At 43.0% G+C, this 22,224-nt stretch overlaps 1 long non-coding RNA gene across 1 annotated transcript in view; it reads right to left on the bottom strand.

The window, feature by feature from the left end:
• The window catches only part of LOC129146936 (uncharacterized), a 32,980-nt gene extending 18,351 nt beyond the window's left edge, over positions 1-14,629 (bottom strand). The window contains exon 1 of the long non-coding RNA XR_008554321.1: positions 14,412-14,629. This is a non-coding gene — a long non-coding RNA (uncharacterized LOC129146936). The remainder of the gene's footprint in view (positions 1-14,411) is intronic.
• Between the last annotated feature and the right edge of the window lie 7,595 nt (positions 14,630-22,224).

Consider the following 22,224-nt stretch of genomic DNA (forward strand, 5'->3'; position numbering starts at 1 on the left):
CTCAGTTACCTTTCCATACACAACATCTTTTTTTTATATATTTATTTTATTTATACAAGAGCTAGGGTATGGGCCAGAGAAGTGGGAGGGTGAGAGAATTCACTAGAGACAGATTGGGGAGCAGAATAGGCAGACGGACCGAAAACACTGCTGAGGGGAGCAGCGGGTGAGACAGGAGAGGTCTGCAGCGCCATGCGGGAATCTCCCTGGCCGGCTGGGAATCAAACCCGTGCTGCAGAGGCTGCGGACAGCTTCACAGCACTGTGCTCAATCTGCTACGCCACCAGGGAGGCCCTCCATATACAACATCTTAAGAGTGGGTGTGGAAGTTAAAGTGGACACCCCTGTCTTGGGTATTGAAGATAAAATTGAAATTTTCGAGATCTCCCCATCGCACCCAGTCCCACACACTCATACCTACAAATCCCAGTAATACACACCATCTTGACCATCCTCTGTTGGACCCCAATCCCTGAAGACCTCCTCTTAGGAACACAAGGCTTAGCCAGTGACCTTTAACTGAGTGGGACCTCAGGGCTAAACTGGAAGACTTAGATAATGAGCTCACTGAGAATTGGAAAGCTTTCCCCCTTGAGCCCTGCCTAGATCCCCATCTCACCACCCCCTCAACCTGGGTCTTCAACCAAGGGGCTGGCCCAGACACCTAGGGATTTTCTTTCTGCTGTTCAAAGACTTGTCATTGTCATCACCAGAACATTTGCATCAGTGTGCACTGTGTTCACCACATTCTTGTTTAAGAACCCAAGTGACTCGGAGGCCCATGATAAAAATGCTTTTTTTAGTTGTTTTGGTCTATCACATTGTGGTAGGCAGAACTGTAAGATGTGCCCCGAGATTTCTGCCCCCTGCTACACGTGTCTGTGTAACACCCTCTCCTTGAGTGTGGCAGGACCTGTGACTATGACAGGAGGTCATTCCTGTGACTATGATGCATTATATGGCACAAGGGATTTTGCAGAAGGAATTAAGATCTCTGATCAGTTTTGACTTTGACTTTGAAATTGTCAAAAGGGGATGTTATCTAGGAAAGGCCTGATCTACTCAGCTGAGCTTAAAAATAAGTGACTAGAGGTAGCAAAAGACAGTCTCCCTCTGAGCAAACAGAACGTAAGTGGCCACACTGTTACAGGCCTGAGAGGTCTTAGGAGCTCAGAGCAACCCTGCAAAGAGCCAGCAAGAAAATGGGTCCCAGTCTGACCAGCGTGAGGAGCAGCATTCAGCCACCAACACAAATGAATGTGGAAGGGATCCCTGAGCTCCAAATGAGAACATGGCCCTGACAACTCCTTGATTTCTGCTTTGAGAGAGACCCTGAGTGGAGACCCCTGTTATTTAGTGTTATTCAGTGCCTGAGGTCCCACTCAGTTCTAACCTACAGACACCATACAGAAATAATAAATGGGTGTTAGTGGAAGCCACAAAAGTGGTGGTAATTTGTTACAGAGCACTAGAAAACAGAGGCCCTCACTCGGAGGCTTCTTCATATCACACTAATTTGAGGGCAGGGTATAATGTAGGCCTGTTTCTGTTTATCTCTATTGTCTTTATCCTTTTTCCTCCAGATACTTTTCAAACATCTCTCCATCTTTTACCCATGTACTCTCAAGACTTGGCTCTTTATTCCTGCTTTGAAACAACTGTTAAACAGTTAATCCACTCAGAAATTCTCAGCATCCCAAACCAGTGTGACTGCTAGGTTTTCTGTCGACAGCCCACCATCTGCATCTCAGCACACTTTGTTTCCTCTTCTTGTCTTCATCTCCACAACATTCCCCAAGAAGTGCTATCACAGAGTTCCCAAATGTGGAGACTGCAAAGTTCTCTAGGCTACGTCCCTTGAGAATAGTCAGGGGCTAGCATGCCTTGGAATTCCATGCAGAGAAACAGAATCAGTTATTCTCAATTGAAGTGAAGTATTTGCATGAATAATATCACACACGCCACAAACAAATACATTAAAAGTTCCTTAATGAACCAACGGAATCTGCATAAATGAGGCCTTACTATGTTTGATTTAGATTACAGAAAAGTTCTCTAAGGCCAACACAAGCAAGCCATTTGTAAATTTTGAATGAATGAATGTATAAATGAATGAATGAAACATTTTACTAAAGCAGCAACAGAATAGCCACTAATTAAATAACAGTATTAACAGCTCTTTACTTCTTTGACTAAAATGTGTCATTCATTTAGATACAATTGTCAATAATATTAGTTTATGCTTAGTTTATTGTTTTAATAAAAAGGCTCTATTTTTTTAATCCCATTTAATAAGGGGGAGGATACACTATTTCTCACTGCATATACCCATAATGAGAATGGCTAGCCAGTTCACAAGATGGTAACTATGCCCCTGGAGACAACAGAAACTGCTGCTATCGAGGGCAAAGCACCTTAGAGAAAATAATTGGCCTCCAGGATATTGTCCCTGCCAATTTCCAAACCACATAGTGATAATAAGCAACTTGAAATTTCCTTATAAATATTTTATAATTCTCAAAAAATGGAGATAATCTAAATATGCACCAACACAGAATGAGTTAAATAAATTATGGTACATCGAGTGGAGTAGTACACAGCCATTAAAAGTAATGATCATGATCTATATTTATTGACAAGAAAATATGTCATGACATTGTTAAATAAAAGAAAAGCAGGTTAGAAAATAGTATTTACAGCATAAATATAAGAAAACAACTTGAAGGCTACATAACAAAAATGCTAACAGCCATTTGGAGGGAACAGAGCTTATAAGTTGGATCAACACATTTCCTGGGACAGTCTAATTATAAGAGCTCTCCTGTTCCTTCCCAACACTGTTCTTGCTTACATGGTCACCCCAGCTCTTCATAGTTTCACTTTATTCTTGTGTTCTTGCATTTTACCCTGCTTTCTTCTTATCATCAAGAAAATAGCTATTTTCATTAGGGGAGAAGCATTTTATAATGTTTCTCAGTCATTTAAACTGATCACCCCATTAAGTCTCAGTGCTATCATGCCATCACTACTGAGGCCTGAGTTCGATTTCCAACCAGGGAGTTAACTCACATATGGCACAGTAGACCTCTCCTATCTCACGCTCTGCTTCCCTCAGCAGTGTATTTCAGTAAATCTGCCTGCTCTGCTCTCCACTCTGTCTCTGGTGAATCCTCTCCCACACACACCCATACCTCTGGCCTGTACCCCAGTAAGTATGCATAAATAATTAAAAATAAATATTTAAACCGATCACCCAGATTAATCCAAGGTATGTTTTGGCTCAATTCAGCGGTCTCCTAAACAGCAGGTCCAATGCCTCGCACAGGGGATAAAAAAGATGCAATTGTTCCTCATTCTCCAAGCTGCAGATAAGCACTTTGAGACTGACTGCTGTCCACATACCAGGCTATGTACTTTATGTGCATTATTTCCTGTAACCCTCCCTCACAATGTCTCCACGAGGTAAGCACCGCTACTCTTCTATAAGTGAGGAAGTATCAGAGAGGTAAGCTACTTGCTCAAAGAAGTAGCCATAAAATTAAGGGCCACTAATTAAATACTAGCATTCATAGTTTTTCACTGTGCATCACCCACTGAAATAGAGTTGTCAATAATATTAGTTATCTTATGCTAGTCATCTTAATTTTTTAAAAAGCTCTATTTTTTTTATCCCATTTAATTGAGGGGGAAGTTATACTCCTCACTGCATATACCTTTACAGAGAAGGGCTAGCCAGTCCACTGCCCCAGCTGTTTTGCTGGTGAATGTTGGCCACAGGGCCCTTCTACAGACTGTGCTGCAGGCTGTCTGGAATGTGGGCTGGAGTGCTTCAGGGGACATCAGCAAGTCCCTACCGTATAATGCCAGGAGGATTTACAGTTTAACTATTGAAGTTTAAGCTTCAGGGCTTATACTAGAGGCCTCCACTAAGCCCTGTTCTAACTTTGGTAGTCTTTCTCCTAAAGAGCCCCCTTCCCTAACCATTAAGTTCCTGTCCCCCAAAACCTAGATCTTTCCCCTATGAATAGTAATTGTTTTCCTGTGCCAGCTTCCAATTCCCAGCACTTAGTAAAATTCATCTTCTTTAAATTCCTCTCCTGACTTTAGTTTCTCTTTTTCTTTTTTTTTTTGAAAGAAATACCTTGTTTTTCTTAATATCCTAATCTATTCTTATCTTCTTGTTTTCATTTTGCCACCTAGTTATATTTGTTACTGTCAAACTTCTGCTGCATTTCATACCATTCCTCTCTCTCTGCTGTACCTCATAATATTTTAAAGTGTAAACAACAACAGAGTCTGGTGAAATGGAAATAGAAGAATGCCGTGCAGACCCCATCCATCATGTGCAAGGCCTTCTGCTGGCGAAGAAGACGCACCTGCAAGGCCGCCTCCGCCCCTGGTTGTTGGACATCTGACCAGGTTCTCCTCTCTCTGGACTTCTCCTTTCCCTCTTACCTTCTGTCTCCAAATTTTCTCCTCTTTTACTTTCCCTCTAATTCTTTTCTTTTAGCCCCGACAAGCCTACAGTCACTGCCCCAGGTCCTTATTTTCCTCCAAAATCAAGACTTGATTTTTCCTCAACATGGCACCTGTGGTGCACACTGGCAAACAGGGTGATCACTACAGGATTCCTAAAACATGACAGCCTTTGGAGTACTTTGAGATGGGAGTTAGCAAAGGAAACAAAAAGCTCAGCCAGATGCCATGTCTATATGACTGCGTGTGCAAACTCACCCTCCCAGTTCACAGCTTAAGCTTGTTCTGGGAGCTTCTTCTCAGGCTGAAATGTGGATTTGATCATTATCTGTGTTCTCCCACCTTCCCCAGACCCATGCCTTCTGGACCTTCTGGTAGCACCCAGGCAGATATTTAGCACTAATGACCATGTACCCAATAATGTGACCAATTAGGTGTCCCCCTTAGCAGATTAGTGGATATAGTCACCTCACCCATAATTCAGAATAAAAACTCCTTAAGGAAAGTGACTAGCTTGTCTTCTTTGCTATCTATTACAAGAACTAAGTAAGCATTTGTGGACCAAATGAAAATACCCCCCAAGGAGATAGTATGACCTCAAAATGTGCCCTTCATCATCCTTGCTCACCTACGCCAGCCCACTTCCTGTTTAGTCTACCCATTTCCCTCTCTCCATCTCTAGCATGGTGAGTGTGCCTTCCTATGCCTACTGTTCCACAAGAAAAAAAAAAGCTAGGGCAGAGAGCAGAAGAGTCATGCACAAAATTGCCTTAGTAACAAGTTCTAGGCCATTGAGTCTCCCAGCAGGGTCAAACACCATTCCATTTCTGAGTGCATTTTTCACCCTCCCAAGTCAAAGCAGCCAAACAAATGACCACGGGTCCACTCTCACAATGTCAGAATAGTCAATAGCAATTAAGGGTCTCACTTAGAAACTAGCTTGTTGGTCCACAGAACTGGCAGGATTCTTGCCCAGGCTACTGAAGATCAATGTCAGCCCATGTATCATGATGCCACATTGGTTATAGTTAGAAAGATGTGTGAGCAGAAAGGTCATGGGTGTCATCCTGGGAAAGTCGGCCACTGGGCCCTCAAGAGACCTCCTGGCTTGAATGGTCTTGACAAATATATCACTGTCCAGCATCAGAGTCTCAACCTTGCAGCATTTGAAAATGGACTTGATCAACAAATCAAGAGATGATCAGACTTTCCACGGTAAACTCCAGCTAACTAAACACACAAGACACTGAAATATAAATTGGAGAAGCTGTTGATTCCTTTCACATGGGTTATCTCTTTCCTCGGAGCTAGAAAGTTTCAGTCACTCAACCCAAGTTCTACTCTTTTTCTGTGTCATACTGAACTACTAATCTGAAGTTTGTTTAGTGAGACAGAAGCAGAGCTGGGTCAAATGGTAACTTTACATTTAACTTCTTCAGGAACTACTAGTCTGTTTTCCGAAGAAGCTGCACCACTTTACATTCCCACAAGCATGTTTGAGAGTTCTGATTTTTCCACATCCTTGGCAACACTTGTTATTATCTGACTTTCTGAATATAGCCATCCTGCTGAATGTGAAGTAGTAACTCATGGTTTTGACTTGCATTTCCCCACTGCTGAGCATTTTCTCACGTGCTCATTAGCCATTAGTATATTTTCTTTGGAGAGCCTTCTACTTAGATTATTATTAATTAGGTTGTCTTTTTATTATTGGATTGTAAAAGGTCTTTATGTGTCCTATATACAAGTTACTTATTAGATATATATTCTTTTTTTAATGTGTTAATGGCACTGATTAAAATATTAAAGGATTCAGTCTCCTTCCCCTTGCACTGTATTTTCTTGGTTTTAAAACTCAAGATTTTTTTCCACTTTAGTATTTCAGAAGTTGAAATAATTATGTAAACAATATACACATATTTTACCTCCATAAGAAGTTAAAATTAAAGCAATTGTATTTCTTATCATCAATGATGTCTTGTTACAGGATATCTCAAGGTCACCCCTACATAGCTATGGTTTTATGGACAGAAGAGGGAAGAGCTGATGGGAAGAATAAAAATCTAGAGGAGGCAATCACCATCTTCAAATGTGCACTTGGGATTACTGGAAATGGAGTGTGGGATTTTAATGGGACAGTGAAAATTTCATTAATATCACTTCCCATTCACATTATCAGGATCCTCCTCTTTTTCAATTATATATCTCTATAAAGTTGGATTTTCCTCATATACTGCAGCAAAACAACACATTGAGTGCAGAAGTAGACATAAGAATCCGGATGCCTTCTACCAGGCATCTAGCATATCCAATATGTAAACACAAGACTACTCTTCTCAATATTTTTTGGTTTTGAAAATAGTTACTTTTTAAAAAAAAAAAAGTTATTTAGATTAACATGCAATTATTTTCACTGAATACATAAACATTTTTACATGTTTATGTTGTTTTACATTTTAAATGTATCCTTTGTAACATCTAATATGATAACTAATATAAATAAAAAGCTCTTTGGAGTGTTTAATAATTTTTAAGAGTTCTGAGAACAAAAGGTTTGAGCGCCCCTGGTCTGGTTTAACATTAACCAACCATATTCCAGAAACTAATAAGTTTTCTTTAGGGAAAAACATATGTTTTTAAATGCAGGTATTTTCAAACTTATTTTGGTCTTGGAACACTTTTTTCCCTAAAGAAAACTTATATATATATATATATATATATATATATATATATTTATATAGTTATATATATATAAACATATATATATATAGAAAACTATATATATATAGTTCTGAAGGTATCCAAATTGAACCCCCCAAGATTCTCAGAACTGGTCTCCTCAAGATGCCCTGCTCAGGCACCAGAGTATTTTGAGCTATGAGCAATGGATTTCCCTTAAGGCTGAAGAGAAGCATCTGTCCTTGCCTAAGTCCTTTGTGCTTCCCTAATTGAAGAAGAGATCCTCAAGTCCTAAGACTCTGCCCTTTTCCTAATGAAAGAACCAATGACTGCTTTACCTTTCATGACCTAAAAAGAATACCCTTTGCGGGGTCTCATTCAGTTGTAGGTTTATCAGTGAACACATCCTCTCTATTCAAAACCTCACCTTTACTCTCAGAGTAAGGATGAGGTGACCCCTTCTTGTCTGTCATGTAAAGTCCCTCCCTTCCTGACATCCCAGATCCCTAAATGCAGGATAAATATTTCTGGTCTATTCCATTATCCTTTAGAAATTACAACGATTTAAATTCTCCACATAAATATTATTAAATTTTGGCTTTTTCTCATACTAATCTGTCTGATGTTGATTTGTTCATCCATTCGGCTTTATAGGAACCCTGATGGGGTGGGAAAATGTCCCTCTGTGCCCTGAAAGTTCTTTTCAGCTGGAATTCCCATCTACCAGCAATTCAGCCAAGAATCCAACACAAGGGGAAAGAGAGAGCCACCCCCTTTGTTTTCTCCAGGCCTTTTAGGAAACCTGGAGCTTTTGGTTTGGCCATATACATGTGAATCTACATGAAAAGTGATACTGGAGACATCAAAGGGATGGGCAAGTGTCCCCCTGGCAAAACCAGAAGAGCCTACATTGTTACCCAGCATGCAGTTGGTTGTAAACAAACAAGAAAAGGGCGAGATTCTTGCCAAGAGAATTAATGTTTATGTTGAACATATTAAGCACTTGAAGAGGTGAGATAACTTCCTATAACATGTGAAGGAAAATGAGGTGAGATAGAAGGATGCCAAAAAGAAAGGTCAACTGAGATGCCAGCCTCTCCACCCAGGGAAACCACTTTGTGAAAGGCCTGAGCTACCAGAACCCATCCCCTGTGAACTCAGGGCATGATAGGGCTAGAAATAAGTAAAACCTCTGGACCACCAAAAACTCTTTAGTTAAAATAAAATAAAAATGCATTTATAATATATAAGATACATGTTTTTACACACAAATACATACGTAAGTGAGTTTCTTTACTAACGAATTCTTCAGAGTCCTATTATTTGCTAAGTGGACATTGTGGTGGGCAAAAGGGAGATGAGGTTTCCCCAACTCTACTTGACTCCAATTCTTCATGCGTAGGATATCTACATTTTGAAGCACCAGTTTTCTTTGGACCAAGTTTTGAGAAATGTTGATGTAGTTCTAGCTCATCATTTTACATAGAAAACTGAGTCCTGGGGAAGTAAAATGACTTGTCATAAAATGGCTTGACATGACTAGTCACAATGCTGAGATTAGGACGCAGGTGTTCAAACTGCTAATCTAGCATTCTTTCCCTCATTATGGCCCCAAAGTCTCCCAGGCCGATCTTAACTGGAAGGGATTACAGCACTAACTTCAGTTTATTTGCACCAACCAGTGCTTCTAATCTGTTGCCTTTGAGAGATAATCCCACAAAATGCAGCAGAATGTACAAACCATAACCTCAGAGATTACTTTTTTTTTGGGGGGGGGATTATACCTGTAATCCAATTAACACAGCAAACCAAGGGGGGAAAAACAGTCTTTAAATTAGCATTGGAGCAAGGAGTTGGGGAAAGAAGTTAATTCATATTAACAAGTTTGCAAACCTCTGAAGTGCATTTTCACTTTCCTAAATCCTAATCACTAACCTGTAATGTGAACCAGTAGCTTGAAAAGAATATTACAACCATGAATCAACTAATTTTAATGTTTAAACCACTTCCTTATGAATGTCCCAGTTTCTTTTGAGAGGTGAACACATTTCTCCATCCCAAGTGATGCATTTGTAACTCACTACACTTCCCTCTTCAACTTGGCTGCCAGGAAGTCTTAAGGTAGGTGACTTACCCATTCTGATAGCTACATCATCATTATGATCCCACAGAAGGCTCCCAAATTTCTGGAGATAGGAGATTAATTATGTCATATGGGATTAGGTAAATAATCTTTCAAAATTACCAACCACTACCAACTTCTCTCACTCTTCCTCTCAGGCCTCTGGGCGACTTCCTGTCTAAACTCATAGTTGTAGCTATTGAGAATCAAAACGGGCACCAGATTGTAATTCTGCCTTCTCTCTTGGTATCTGCTTTGCTCATATGAGCAATAATTATGCAGAGGGCAGTAATATTAAACAGCTCTTATTCCCTGTAGGAAATGCTCATGTGCTCATAGCCTGCATTTTCTGAGTATAGTCCAAAATCTGAAGATTTTATTCATGCAAGGTAAGTTTGACCTTCAGCTAAACTCAAATCTATAATTTAAAGTGGCCTCTTTGACTCAAAATCTCCTCCATTTCAATGCCAAATGGATCATCAGCTGCTCTCCAAGTAGTGTTCGCTCCAAAGGAAGGTTCCTGCTACCGATCGACGCACATTTTTGCATTTCTACTCACAGACTTAAGTTCTGCTCTCCAATATGTGACTGTAGCTTAATTGACGGAGGAATGCAAAAAGAGATTCACAGGCGTCTGACTACTGTCGACTCATTGACTTCCCTCAGAGAATTCTTTCACTTGTCTTTTAAATTTTCCTTTCTTGTCAAAATTGCAGGTGCAGATAAATGCTGGAATCTTATTTCAATCAGAAAGTGCCAAGAACAAGAAAAGATGGAGAATTTTGATTGTCGTTGAGGACAGAGCCTCAAACAGCTGGAGGCCTTCCATTCTCTTTTAGCTTCCATCCATCTAAGAAAAAAAATGCACTAAGGATTTCACTCAATTTGTGCAGAAAGATGAGGAAATTCACACTGAAATGAAGAAGCACACTCCCAAAATAGCATTAACCTAGAATGACACTGCTGGGGGAATAAGAGACCTTGAATGTGGTGGGTCCAACCTTTGGTATAAGGTTGGGGGGAGGAAGCGCCTGGATGGGCTCCTGCGTGGCAGCCAGCGGATGGTACACTTGCTTCCTTTTTCAGGGAGCCTGAGAGCTAGCTCAGGGATTTTCACCTCAGCCAGATTTTCTTTCTCCAGACCAAACAAATATGTGTTTCAAACAACTTCTGAGAAAACCTGGAAATGATTATGAGGAGGAAAATCAAAACAAAACCAACTCTGACTTAATTGTCATTCTGTGTTGCTCCCCAGGGTGTCACAGGATTTGTCTCTGGATTCACCCCAACCTGCTTCTAAACCTGCCTTATTGAGCACCACTCAGACCAGAGAGATTGTTTCCTGGTGGACTCCCCACTAGTCAGCACCCAGGTCCTCAGTGTCAAGGATCGTGTTGGAGGGTTTCCCTATCTCCAGCCTCCAAACCAGTCCTGGCATACAGGAGGTGTTCAATAATGAGCTGAAATGTGGCCCCTCACATGCAAAATACCGGAATCTGTCCCTTGGCTGGGTTCTAATCCTGCCCCATTACAGATCCTAATCCTCCAGCTTCTTCATTCTCCCTCAGCTCTTCAACCACCCAGAGCTGCACCATCCAGTCCAGCAGCCACTGCCACGTGTGGCCACTGAGTACTTGAGACATGGCCGACAGAATCACAGCCACAAAACACACTCGGGTTTCAAAAAGTCAGTACAGAAAAAGACTGCAAATGATCTCATTGATACAATATAGCATATTGATGACATGTTAAAATGATCAGACATTAGCTATATCTGGCAAAATAGATCTACTGTCAAAATTAATATCACCCGTTTCTTTTCAAATTTTTTACACTGCTGAGGGGAGCAGCAGGCGGCAGGAGAGGTCTGCGCTCCATGTGGGACCCTCCTCCGGTGGCCAGGGAGCAGCCGGGGATTGAACCGGCGCCGCAGAGGCCGCGGGCAGCTTCGCAACCCAGCGCTCTACCGCTGCGCCACCGGGGAGGCCCTCTTTTCAAATTTTTTAAGCGCGGCTTCTAGAAGAGTTTAAATACTCTGTGTGGCTCACATTCTGTTTCTATTGACAGTGCTGGTTCAGACTCTGCTTGTACCTGTCAGATCCGGCCGGAGTCTACTGCGACCCCACTGACTTGACCAACACACGTCTGCTCGCCCAGACCTGTGGCCCATCCAGCGCTCCAGGAGGTGGCCGCAGCGAGCTGCAGAGGGGCACCTCCCCCCGCGCGTCCGGCCGCCGGGCGCTCGAAGCCGGTCCCCTCCGCAGGGCGTGCTTTGCTGCCCTCTGCTGGCAGCACCCCGGTTCCTGCAGCGTCAGGGCGCGCCCACAGCTCCTTCCTCCAGCCTCTGGGGCTACCCTGGGACAGGCAGCCCTTTCCTGACACTTCTCCGATCCCCACCTGCCCTTCTGTAGCTCACTATTTTCAAGAGTACGAGTGGAAAGGAAAGGGGAGACTGAGCCTTTTCAGAAGGAAGATGTGTTCTGGAGAAAGCAGTTTTTTAAAAGATCACTATGTACTTTCAAAAATATTAAGTATCTTGTAGTGTTCCTCACGCTTCAGTCATGGCTAGTGTCACCCGGGAAATTTGTTGAATATAAAGGTTACTGGGCTTCTCTACTGGAAATTCTGGATCAGAATGTCAGGATTGGAAGCCCAGGAATCTGTTTTTAACAAGCACCCCAGGTGATTCTAATTCCTGGGCAGCATGAGAAATACAGCTAAGACGCAGGACTTCCCAGCCTTGAAGGCACTCACTGACCATTAGGACTTGCTGAAACGCAGCTTCTGATCCAGCCGGTCTGGGGCAGGGCCTGCGATCCAGGCTTGTCACAGTGACTTGGGTGCTGCTGGCCCATGACCACCCTCATAGAGCGAGGTGGTAACACACCAGGTCTGCACCCCGGGGTAGCCTCAAAAGCACACCTGTTCTGTTTAGAATCCCCACCAGCTCTGCAGCCTCCTGCGATTCCCACCAAGACGTCTCTCAAAAAGCAAAGTCGGATTATTTCTTTTGTCTAGAAAAGCAAGGATGCCCCCTTTTGACAATTCAAAATATTTTCTATAAAATGCCAGGAGAGGAACGAACAGTGGTTATATTTTCTTCTAAAACATTTAACTACTACTGATTAGAAAGAATTCCCTTCCTTAACAGGTTAATTGTAAAGGCCTGTGTCTTGAGGCCACGTAGGGGCCGTGGCATTTAATCTGAAGATATGAGGGGAGCTCTGTGCTGCTATCAGAGTATGCCCTTGGGAATGAGCCCCCAGGATGAGTGTAGGGTAAGATAAAAAAAGTATCAGGCTTTTCTGCCCTCCTGCCATTAGGATGGATGACGGAACCCTGCGGTCCTGAATGCATGCCTGATGGCGGGCACCTGGAGTAGGGTGTGGGCATATGTAGATGGGATTCACCTGGGCTAAGACTGGGCTTTTAAGGGCGGCGTCACAGGGACACCAGCAGAGCAGAGAAGCCGAGAGAGAAGCAGAGCCATGAGAAGAGCAGAGAGAATGTGAGAGAAGGCCGGAGAGCCCAGAATGAAGACCTGCTGTGGGCTGGAAGGCCTGCCAACCTCCCGGCCACCCAGCACCCCTACTTGCCATGTACCCGGTAAATCCCAATAAAAGCCTGAAAAGCCACTGAGGGCTCTAGGACTCTAACTCCTCCCTTAACCCATCTGCTGGGATCATAGAAAACCTGCCCTGTGGCGCTGTCCTGCCCCGACAATGAGCCACAGAGCACTTGGTGCTTGGGGAGTGATGGTCACCTTTGAGGACTGTCCACAGTCTCCAATCTTCAAACTCAGTTTCTGCTTTTATTTCTTAACCCTTTCCTCCTTGGCACCCAGCAAACACTTTTAGTGCTGTCAGATCTAGTGCTCATCCTGGTCAGGACACTACCATCCTATTGTGCCCCAATAATTGTCTGGAAAGTGCTGAGGTTGGAGGCGGGGGTGAGGGGAGTAGACAGGGTGTGCCTCTATTGTTTCAGCTTTGGTTAAACTCTGCTTGAAACTTTCTCTCCTAATGGTAAATTTTGGATTGACCCCAGATTACACCTTTATTTTCTAAGGTTTTGACTAAACTGTGCCATTTCCAGACACCAATGAAGTTGCATTTATTAAGCAGAAACCCTTTTGAAGGAGGACCTTAAATGATTAAAACATGACATATGATTAGAAGGTTATCTGACCCATTCTGGTCCTGCTTCATTTCAAATACTTGGAATGTGAGTCTAATATCTAGCCACATAGTCTATATGCTTGCAGATTGGAAAGGGGTTGGGGGAGGGGGGCAGGAGGGAGGAATAGAACAGGTTGTTTTGTTTGTTTCAAGGCCAAGGAAATAATCCATCTTAACAGTTAATACCTTCCCACCCTCACCCCTGCATTTTTAAAAGACTTCTTCTCTAGTTAGCCACATAGCTCCCATTAAAGTCAAATTTCCTTAGATGAGGAAGTCACTGAATGCCTAATTACACATGCAATGCTGGAAAAAAATATTAAGACTGCATTTACATTGCCAGCTTTCTTTTCCCATTACACAACAGAAGATTTATCCTTTCATCTAGTGTGCGAGGATTGCTCTTGCAAGCTTGTGGTTCCGTGTAACATATATTACTATATCATTCACTATTAGCACCAACCTTGACATTCTAGAAGTTATGCCTCTCTCAATGTTATATATAGTCTTTCTTCTGAGCTAGAAACAAACCAAACCAAAAATAATCACCAAATCCCACATCCTGGCTGTCACTTACCCAGACAGAGTGACATTGCAACACCCCAGGGCCCCACAGATCTCCTGTGAGCTGTGTGGATTCCTGCCATGGGCTGCACCCACGCAACTATCAAATGCAATTCTCTGGCAGAAAGCCCATTTAAACCTTTATCCAGTGGCAAGTTCAGGGTTTTTCTGGACAGGTTGCTTCCACCTTGAAAATAAGTGAGACTCACTGATCAGGCACTGCCCAGGGACCAACCTCAAGCAATACCAAAGGTGACCCAATAAAACTTCCACCTGTGTTAATTTCCAAATGCTTAGACCTTGAAATATCCATGAGGTTTGATCTGAAGCAAAGCCCAATATTCACACTCTCAAGCTTCAAGGTTAGCAAGTGACTAAAGAAAAACTACAACCTTTAATTGGGCTGCTGCCGAGGCCTCAGGTGTGTGGGTGTCACCTAGTTTCTCCAGATGTCAGCAGAGAGACAGGATTTGATAGATAGGTAAGTTAGCCCTCAGCTCCTGGGAACTGCTACTTCAATGCCTGGATTGCCTACCGATTCACATGGCTAGCAGGTTCCCAGCAAATGCACTGACAGACTGTCGAGCTGAGGAGGCTCCATGAGGGGAACAATTTGCTGAGTGGCCCAGGAGACATCACCATGTCACAAAGAGCCTCGGTGACTCATTTGGGGAGTGATCTGGCTTCCTGAGCTCTTTGCCCTTTGCCTCTGGAGATTCTGCCAGGATACACCAAGTCAGACAATGCAATGCCCTCGACACCAACAGGAATAGGCTGAGGCTGGACACCAAGGCCTTGGGGTGTCCTGCTTCTCATAACAGCTGTCACAAATGGTCCCAACTCTGAACTTGTAGGCTCCTAATGTGAGTTTCATATTTGTAAGAGTAGGCATAAGAGGTGAAACCCTCGGAAGCGTCTTCCTGGGGTTCAAAAAAAAGAGGAAAAAACTTGTGGTGAGTGGCACTAGTGAACAATGCCCCTTAAGGCTGGGCATCAGCTCATAGTCCCACTACAAGGGAGATGCCTAGGGATCAGGTTCCCCAAGGGCCTGGGGAACGTGACCAGCTCCCACCCCTGTGTCCACAGGCATACTCGTTGGAATAGCACCGATTTCTTTGCACGGATCTCATAATAACTACCTCCCACCACCACCCCACTCTTTATCCATTACAGTGGTTTTCAAACTAGTTGGTCTTAGGACCCCCTTATACTCTTAAAAATTATTGAAGACCCCCAAGAATTTTCATTTATGTGGCACTGTGGGTTGCAGTTACCAATATCTACCATATCACACATACCATTCCCATGTCATCATCACCTGTCAAGCAGCCTCGAAAGAGCAGCACAAGCAAATAGCATCTTAATATTTTTATAAAATAATTTTTACCTCCTATATGTATCTCAGAATTCCACAGAGGTCCATGGATCACACTTTGACAATCACTGACCTATGGAATGACGATTCATTATCTAGTCTGAGATCATATTTACTCCTCCACCTGAATGTAAATTCCATGAAAGTAATGACTTTGTGATCTTCATCTTTGTACCCATAGTTTCTAGAACAGCACCTGGAGCATAATATGTGCACAATAAGGTTTGGTTACACCAAAGACTAAATGACCCAGTAGCACAGCAAGAAAGATACCCCCAGGGCCAGGCCTAGGATTTCTGAGCTAGCACAGGACAGAGTATTGCACAGCACACAGCCCATGGACTCAAGTCTCTTGCTCTCCATCATGGCTGAGAGTCTATGTGGTACTGAATGAATCCTCCAGGGTGCTAACAGCTTTCATGGGCCAGGTCATGGTCAGAGATTTGAGGCTACTAACAGCTCTCCCTCAAGGCAAAATCCTAAAGACTTTGTGATCACTCTCCCTCCTGTCTCTCCCTGTGGCAAACCCACCTGTGGTCACCACTGGGGAGAGCTGTCTCCAGGAACTTTAAGAAGCAGGTGGCTTACTAAGGGGATGGAGACTGCTAGAGAAAAGGGTTTATCTCAGATGGCCAGAGAAGGGTGGTGTGGCCAGAGCGGAATGAGAGGAAGATGGAGACGGAGGTGGAGGTCAGTTGGTGTTGGCCTATAGGCCTTGGTAAATAAGGGGCTTCATTCACAGTATCATGGACACTACTGGGTAGTTGAGTTAGGGTTGACACTGCTGACTTGCTCTTTACATAGAGTACTCTTGCTGCTATGTGGAGAATAGACTGCAGTTTTGAAAGGAAAGCAAGAATGACAGCCAACAAGACCAGAGACACGAGTCCAAATGAGACATGGGGGTGATTTGGACCTGTAAGTGGAAGTGATGAATTGTCCAACCAGGATATATTTTTGAAGATGAAATCACTATAAACTGTGGTTAGACTGATACGGGTATAAGAAAAATAGAATAATCAAGGACAATTCTTGGGTGTTCAACCTGAGTAAAATTCAGGTGAATATACTGAGATGGAGATGAGATAGAAACAGGTTTGAGAGATAAAACCAAGCTCTATTTTCAGATTTTTTTAAAGATTTATTTTATTTATACAAGAACCAGGGTACAGGCCAGATTTGCGGGAGGGTGAGAGGATTCACCAGAGACAGAGCGGGGAACAGAACAGGCAGACTGAGGGGAGCAGCAGTCAAGACAGAAGAGGTCTGCTGCGCCATTTGGGTTGCTCCGAGGCTGGCGGGGATCGAACCGGCACTGCAGAGGCTGCAGACAGCTTCACAGTGCTGTGCTCAACTGCCTGCACCACCAGGGAGGCCCTCTATTTTGAGATTCTTTTGGACTTCCACTGCAAGTGACAGGTAGACAATGGGCTGATGCAAGTGATACAGATATTACTGATGCAGGTGTTACAGATACTGGACTTGAATATGTTATATATATTTTCATACATTTATATATGGAAGTTACGGAGTGTAGATGATAATTAAACCCACAAGATGGCATGTCACCCAAAAAATACAAGTAGAGAAGAGGACATAGGGGTAAAGGACTGAGCCCTCAGGCACTGCAACATTTAGAGGTGAAAAAAAAGGAGAAGCCAGAAAAGAAGCCTCTTTGCTGCTAAGAGGTAGCAGGAAAGACAGGAGAGTGTGCTGCAAGAAGAAGGTGATTAATTGAATCAAATTCCATTGAGAATTCAAGTAATATAAAGATAGAGATTTTACAATGGATTAAGCAAGGTTTTGACCTTGATAAGAACAGTTTCAGCAAAATGATGGGGCTAAAAGTCTGATTAGAGTGAGTTGAGAGAATGAGACTTCTAAGCTGAATGGAGACTGAATAGCTGCATTTATTTCCGTTCCCCTTTGAATTTCCACTAAAGTGACAACAAAAGGTTTTAAACGCATACATCTATACACAGAATGAATAGGAGAGGGAATGGGAGCATATGACAGATGTCAACAAAATTTTGGAATCCCGAAAGCAGGTGGATGAATGATAACTGACCTAGCAGCCTGAAGAAATTTGACAGTTAGGTACCTATAGTCTGGAGGAGCAAGAAATGCTCCTTGTGCCAAAGAACTTTGGGAAGTTTCGGGAATTGAAGGTAGCAGGTAATTCTGAAGGGACAGATTTGGGAGGAACCAAAAGCAGGAATGAGTGAAAATCTTCATAAGAAGATTTTCTCTCCTGCCCACCTGTGACCATGCAGGTGCCTCTCTTTTTCGTTTTTCTTTTTTTTAAATATTTATTTATTTACTTTAAAGATTTATTTATTCATTTACACAAGTACCGGGGTACAGGCCAGATGCACGGCCTATAGACGAGAGGATTCACCAGAGACAGAGCGGGGAACAGAACAGGCAGACTGATGAAATACACTGCTGAGGGGAGCAGCGGGTGAGACAGGAGAGGTCTGCTGTGCCATGTGGTACCCTCGCCGGCCAGCAGGGATCAAACCAGCACTGCAGAGGCTGCAGACAGCTTCACAGCGCTGCGCTCAACTGCCTGCGCCATCAGGGGAGGCCCACCTCTCTTTTTCTTTCTCTTTCTCCTAATAAACCTGTCCTTTTAAAATGTAAAAAAAAAAAAAAAGGAAGAAGAAGAAACCTCCTAGACCCTTACTCTGTCCCCCGCAGCTGGTAGATTGCCATTGCCCAAAGAAGTAGACATCTAGGGAGGATGAACCATGGAGACTCTGGACTGGAAAAAACAAATCAAGTGTGAAAGTAAAGATTATTTCCAATGTACAGAGTCTCAATTTACTACCTATTTGTTATTTCTGAGACAGATGTTGGTGGATGTACTTCATCAAAACAAGAGACAGGGGACCTAAGGAAGTGGTAAAGAACATTCCCAGGAAAACAACAAGAGGATGTCCCAGGATACATCCATGCAGCAGACTTAGAGAGCAACAAGTTCAGATTAGAGTGTGAGAATAGAGGAATCCAAAAAGAAATCTCCAAGAAAAAGGAACACATAATAGCTGTCCCTCCAACCTCATCTCTGCCCTGACCTCCCTCCTGTTCCCCACTCCTCCTTTCAAATGGGCAGAGGGAGACAGATACCCAGCTGGGACGCTCGTCTCCCAAAGTTGTAGTCACAAGTGAATTTCTGGGTCCCTCCTCACAGGTATTAGGGCAGGGCAGAGAAAGACACCGCTCTCCCCACTGGGCTGAAAACTCAATCACTGGGATTCTGTCTTCTTTGTTTTTAATAGACTAGGAACTGAAGGGGAAAGTAAAGTGATAGTTGGGACACAGAGACATCACTGTCTTATACTGCCACACCTTAATATGCTCCTCTCCGTCCCCATCTTTGGCCTTAATCACCAGTTGTAGGACAACAAGAAAAGTCCCACACAATGTGGCCCCTCAGTGCTACTGTTCAGAGGAACAGAGAAATGGAGTCAATGCTGAAGGAAGATGTTTTCTAAGTGTGAAGTGCAGCCACAGGCGTGGGGACCATGGGGAATGACCCAGTAGCGAGGGGGCAGTAATGATGCAGAGAAAGGGGATCATTGCAGGGTAAGTCCTTTTGCAGATAAGTTGGGGGGTGCACAGGTGCTACCTGAGACATTCATCTTGTGTTCATGGCCACCCGGGGAAGTATATTGAAGTCTCTGAGCTATTCCCTGTTGATTGCTTTTATTTTTTCAATGAAAAGGGGCCTGGCCAACAGCTAAGAGTGAGCAGGAGAGTAATGATACTGACAGTTTGATGGGCAAGTAAATGGCCCTTGACCATGCCAATGTGCAGGACTGCTGGGCCAGGATGCTGCTCGGTTATGGGCTCCTCTCCTGTCTCATCCAGCTGCTCCAGGGCAGGCAGGGAGCTGGAGGGACACTGGGTTTAACCAGAATTGAGGTTTTCCTAGAAAACCATGAGGGAGAGACATGTAAATTGAATATTACGTAGGAACATGATTTTAGGGATGAACCATGAAATCCAAACTGAGCAAAATGGAGGAGGGTAACAGTGAAATAGGCAAGAGGTATGAAGTTGCTGGATCAATATCTCAGCTGGTTGAGGTTTACTGGACACAGAGCATGGGGCAGCCTTCCACTTAGTCTTCTCCGACACCAGCCATGGCACACTCGTCCCCTGCTCCTCCTGTACTGCCCTCGCCTTGCTCGGCTTCCTACTCTTCTGTTAACTCACCCTGAACTTAAGTTAGTAGCCTTTGCCACCTCAGATCTATGCCTGCCTTGATTTCTCTGATGTGAGAGCTTCATAGGTCCCCAGATGTATTTCACTTTCACTAGGAACAGGGAAACGTATTTCGTTTTGCTCACGATTGCTTTTCTTCCCCTTTCTTGGTTACCTTCCTCCCTTACATCCACTTCTTTCTCCATGGGCTGCCCAGAAATTTTTTCTCTCCAACCACCTCACAGACTCCTTAACTCTCCTGCAACACCGCCGTCCTAGTTTTTCTGTTGACTACTTTTCTATGCATCAAATCAGAATGGTGAGTAGGCACAGAGTTTACAGGGGAAGGATGTGGCTGTAATCCTCTTCACAGGAAGTAACTGGCAGTGTAGATAACTATCTAATCTGCAATAAATAGCACACACAGCCAGAGAGTGTCTTGTTCTATGTGTGTCTCCAGTGAGAGGAGAGTAATTGGGGAGCCTGTGCTGCTCAGGAGGCTGGGTAATATAGGGGAACAGCTGGCTCTGACTATGCACTTAGAAGTCCCAGAACTCATAAGGAAGAAAGGATTACTAATCTGTCAAGAAGCTAGGAAGGGCTTGTCTCTACACAAACTCAAGATCTCTGGTAAGAAAATTTTCAAATTTGCTTTAAAATAAGTGGTCTGTTTCCTATAAATAGCAAGAGTTTTCTTGAAACAAAGGCTGTTATATATCAAAATTGTATATCAAAATCCATTCTCTGCTTTTAAAATAATAGTATCCCTGGGGCTCCCTGGTGGTGCAAGAGGTTAAGTCTCAGCACTACGAAGCTATCGGCAGCCACTGTAGCATATTCGATCCCCGGCCAGGGAGGTGACCCACACGGCACAGCAGACCTCACCTGTCTCATCCGCTGCTCCCCAGTCAATCTGCCTGTTTTGCTCCCCACTGTGTCTCTGGTGAATCCTCTCACCACCACCAACACCGCACCTCTGGCCTGTACCCCAGTTCTTACATGTATAAATAAATAAATAAATCTTTAAAAACAACAAAAAAAAATAGTATCCCTGATTTTTAGCTGAATGCAAGGGCATCTGAATAAAAACTACACTTTCCAGACTCCCTGAATTAAGGAGCAGCCATATGTCCAAATGCTGGGTACAGTGGAACACCAGAGGTCATACCCCTAAAGGCAAATGATGTGACATCCCCCTTCCCTGCTCCCACCCTGCTGTTTGGAAAAAGAAAGAAATGGAGAGAAAGAGTCAAGGTGCCTGGTAATGCCCTGAAGGAGGTTCACCATACCTCCCCTGTACCATCTTCACAAAAGAGAAATAAACTATCTTGTTTCACCCACAGTTACTTGGGTTACATGCACCTGCAATTACATCTTAACTAGTACCCTCATCCTTCTTTCTTTATCAATGTATAGCAATGTATATACAAACTATCTAATTCATGCTTTGATTTTTCCATCCTTCATTCCAGTGTTGAATCTATTATTGATAAGATTGTTGCCTGGGAGATTCTCTTCTTAACAATGGATATGTAAAACTTATATCAAAGATAAGGACAGGTCTTCTTTCTGAATGTCTAGTGTCTACAAATGCAATAGCTAAATCCTATTCCAAAACTACTGGCAATAAATGAATGCTTTCAGGTAAGCCAGATCACAAATTTTGGAGTAACTGAATAATAATCTTTGAATACTTATCTTTAAACTGAGCTACTTGTGTTTAGTTCTGGTATTCTAATAGAAATGGCGTCCTTTCCAAAATGCCATCTTGCCCCTTCTCCATTTGTATTGTTATTGCTAAACCACCCAATTTTAATTATCATTTAATTATCTTTATCTACAGTTGAGTTCCCTCCTTCTGTTGGAAAGTCTATTTTATATAAACCAAAGCATGGGTAATTACCTATCAAAAGCTGATTTATCTAAATTCCCACTGAAATTAGATGAGGCAGTTCCTTTAAGTCATAAAATCATTCAAAATTAGATCCAGGAAAGGATAGAATTGAATTTGGATTTATAAAGTACCAGCAACATTACAGTTCTCATAGGGAATCAATTCTTATCCATGTTGCCTATTGCAGTGGTATGGGAATCACAGTTCTAGATTCATCTTCCAAGATGTATACTGAGGCAGATACTATAGGTAGGTTCACTCACCACTTTTTCCCAGCCCATATTTTCTTGATTTTCTTTACTACAAAGGCTGGGGAGAAAAAAAATTAAACTTCCTGTTCTCAGTCCTATTCTCCTCCTTTGCATTGAGGAGACACCTTGTGACATAGTTGTGGCCAATGAGATATATGTAGGAATCTTTTTTAAACAAGAATTACCAGTATTTCCACTCTTTTTCCAAAAGAACTGAAAGCAGGCACGTAAGATACTTCTCCACCCATATTCGCAGAATGTTTTTCACAACTGCCAAAAGGTGGAACCAATCCAAGTATCCATCAACAGGTGAGCAGATGAGCAGAACATGGTCTTTGCACAACCACCAAAAGAAATGAAATTCAGACACATGCAGCAACAGGGATAATTCTGGAAACATTATGCTAAGTGAAATAAGCCAGACACAAAAGGACAAACACTGCATGATTTCACTTCTATTAGGTGCCTAGAATTGG

The sequence above is a fragment of the Talpa occidentalis genome, unplaced genomic scaffold (assembly GCF_014898055.3).
Source record: "Talpa occidentalis isolate TD23 unplaced genomic scaffold, MPIMG_talOcc4v2.1 talOcc4.5, whole genome shotgun sequence".
Lineage (NCBI taxonomy): Eukaryota > Metazoa > Chordata > Mammalia > Eulipotyphla > Talpidae > Talpa > Talpa occidentalis.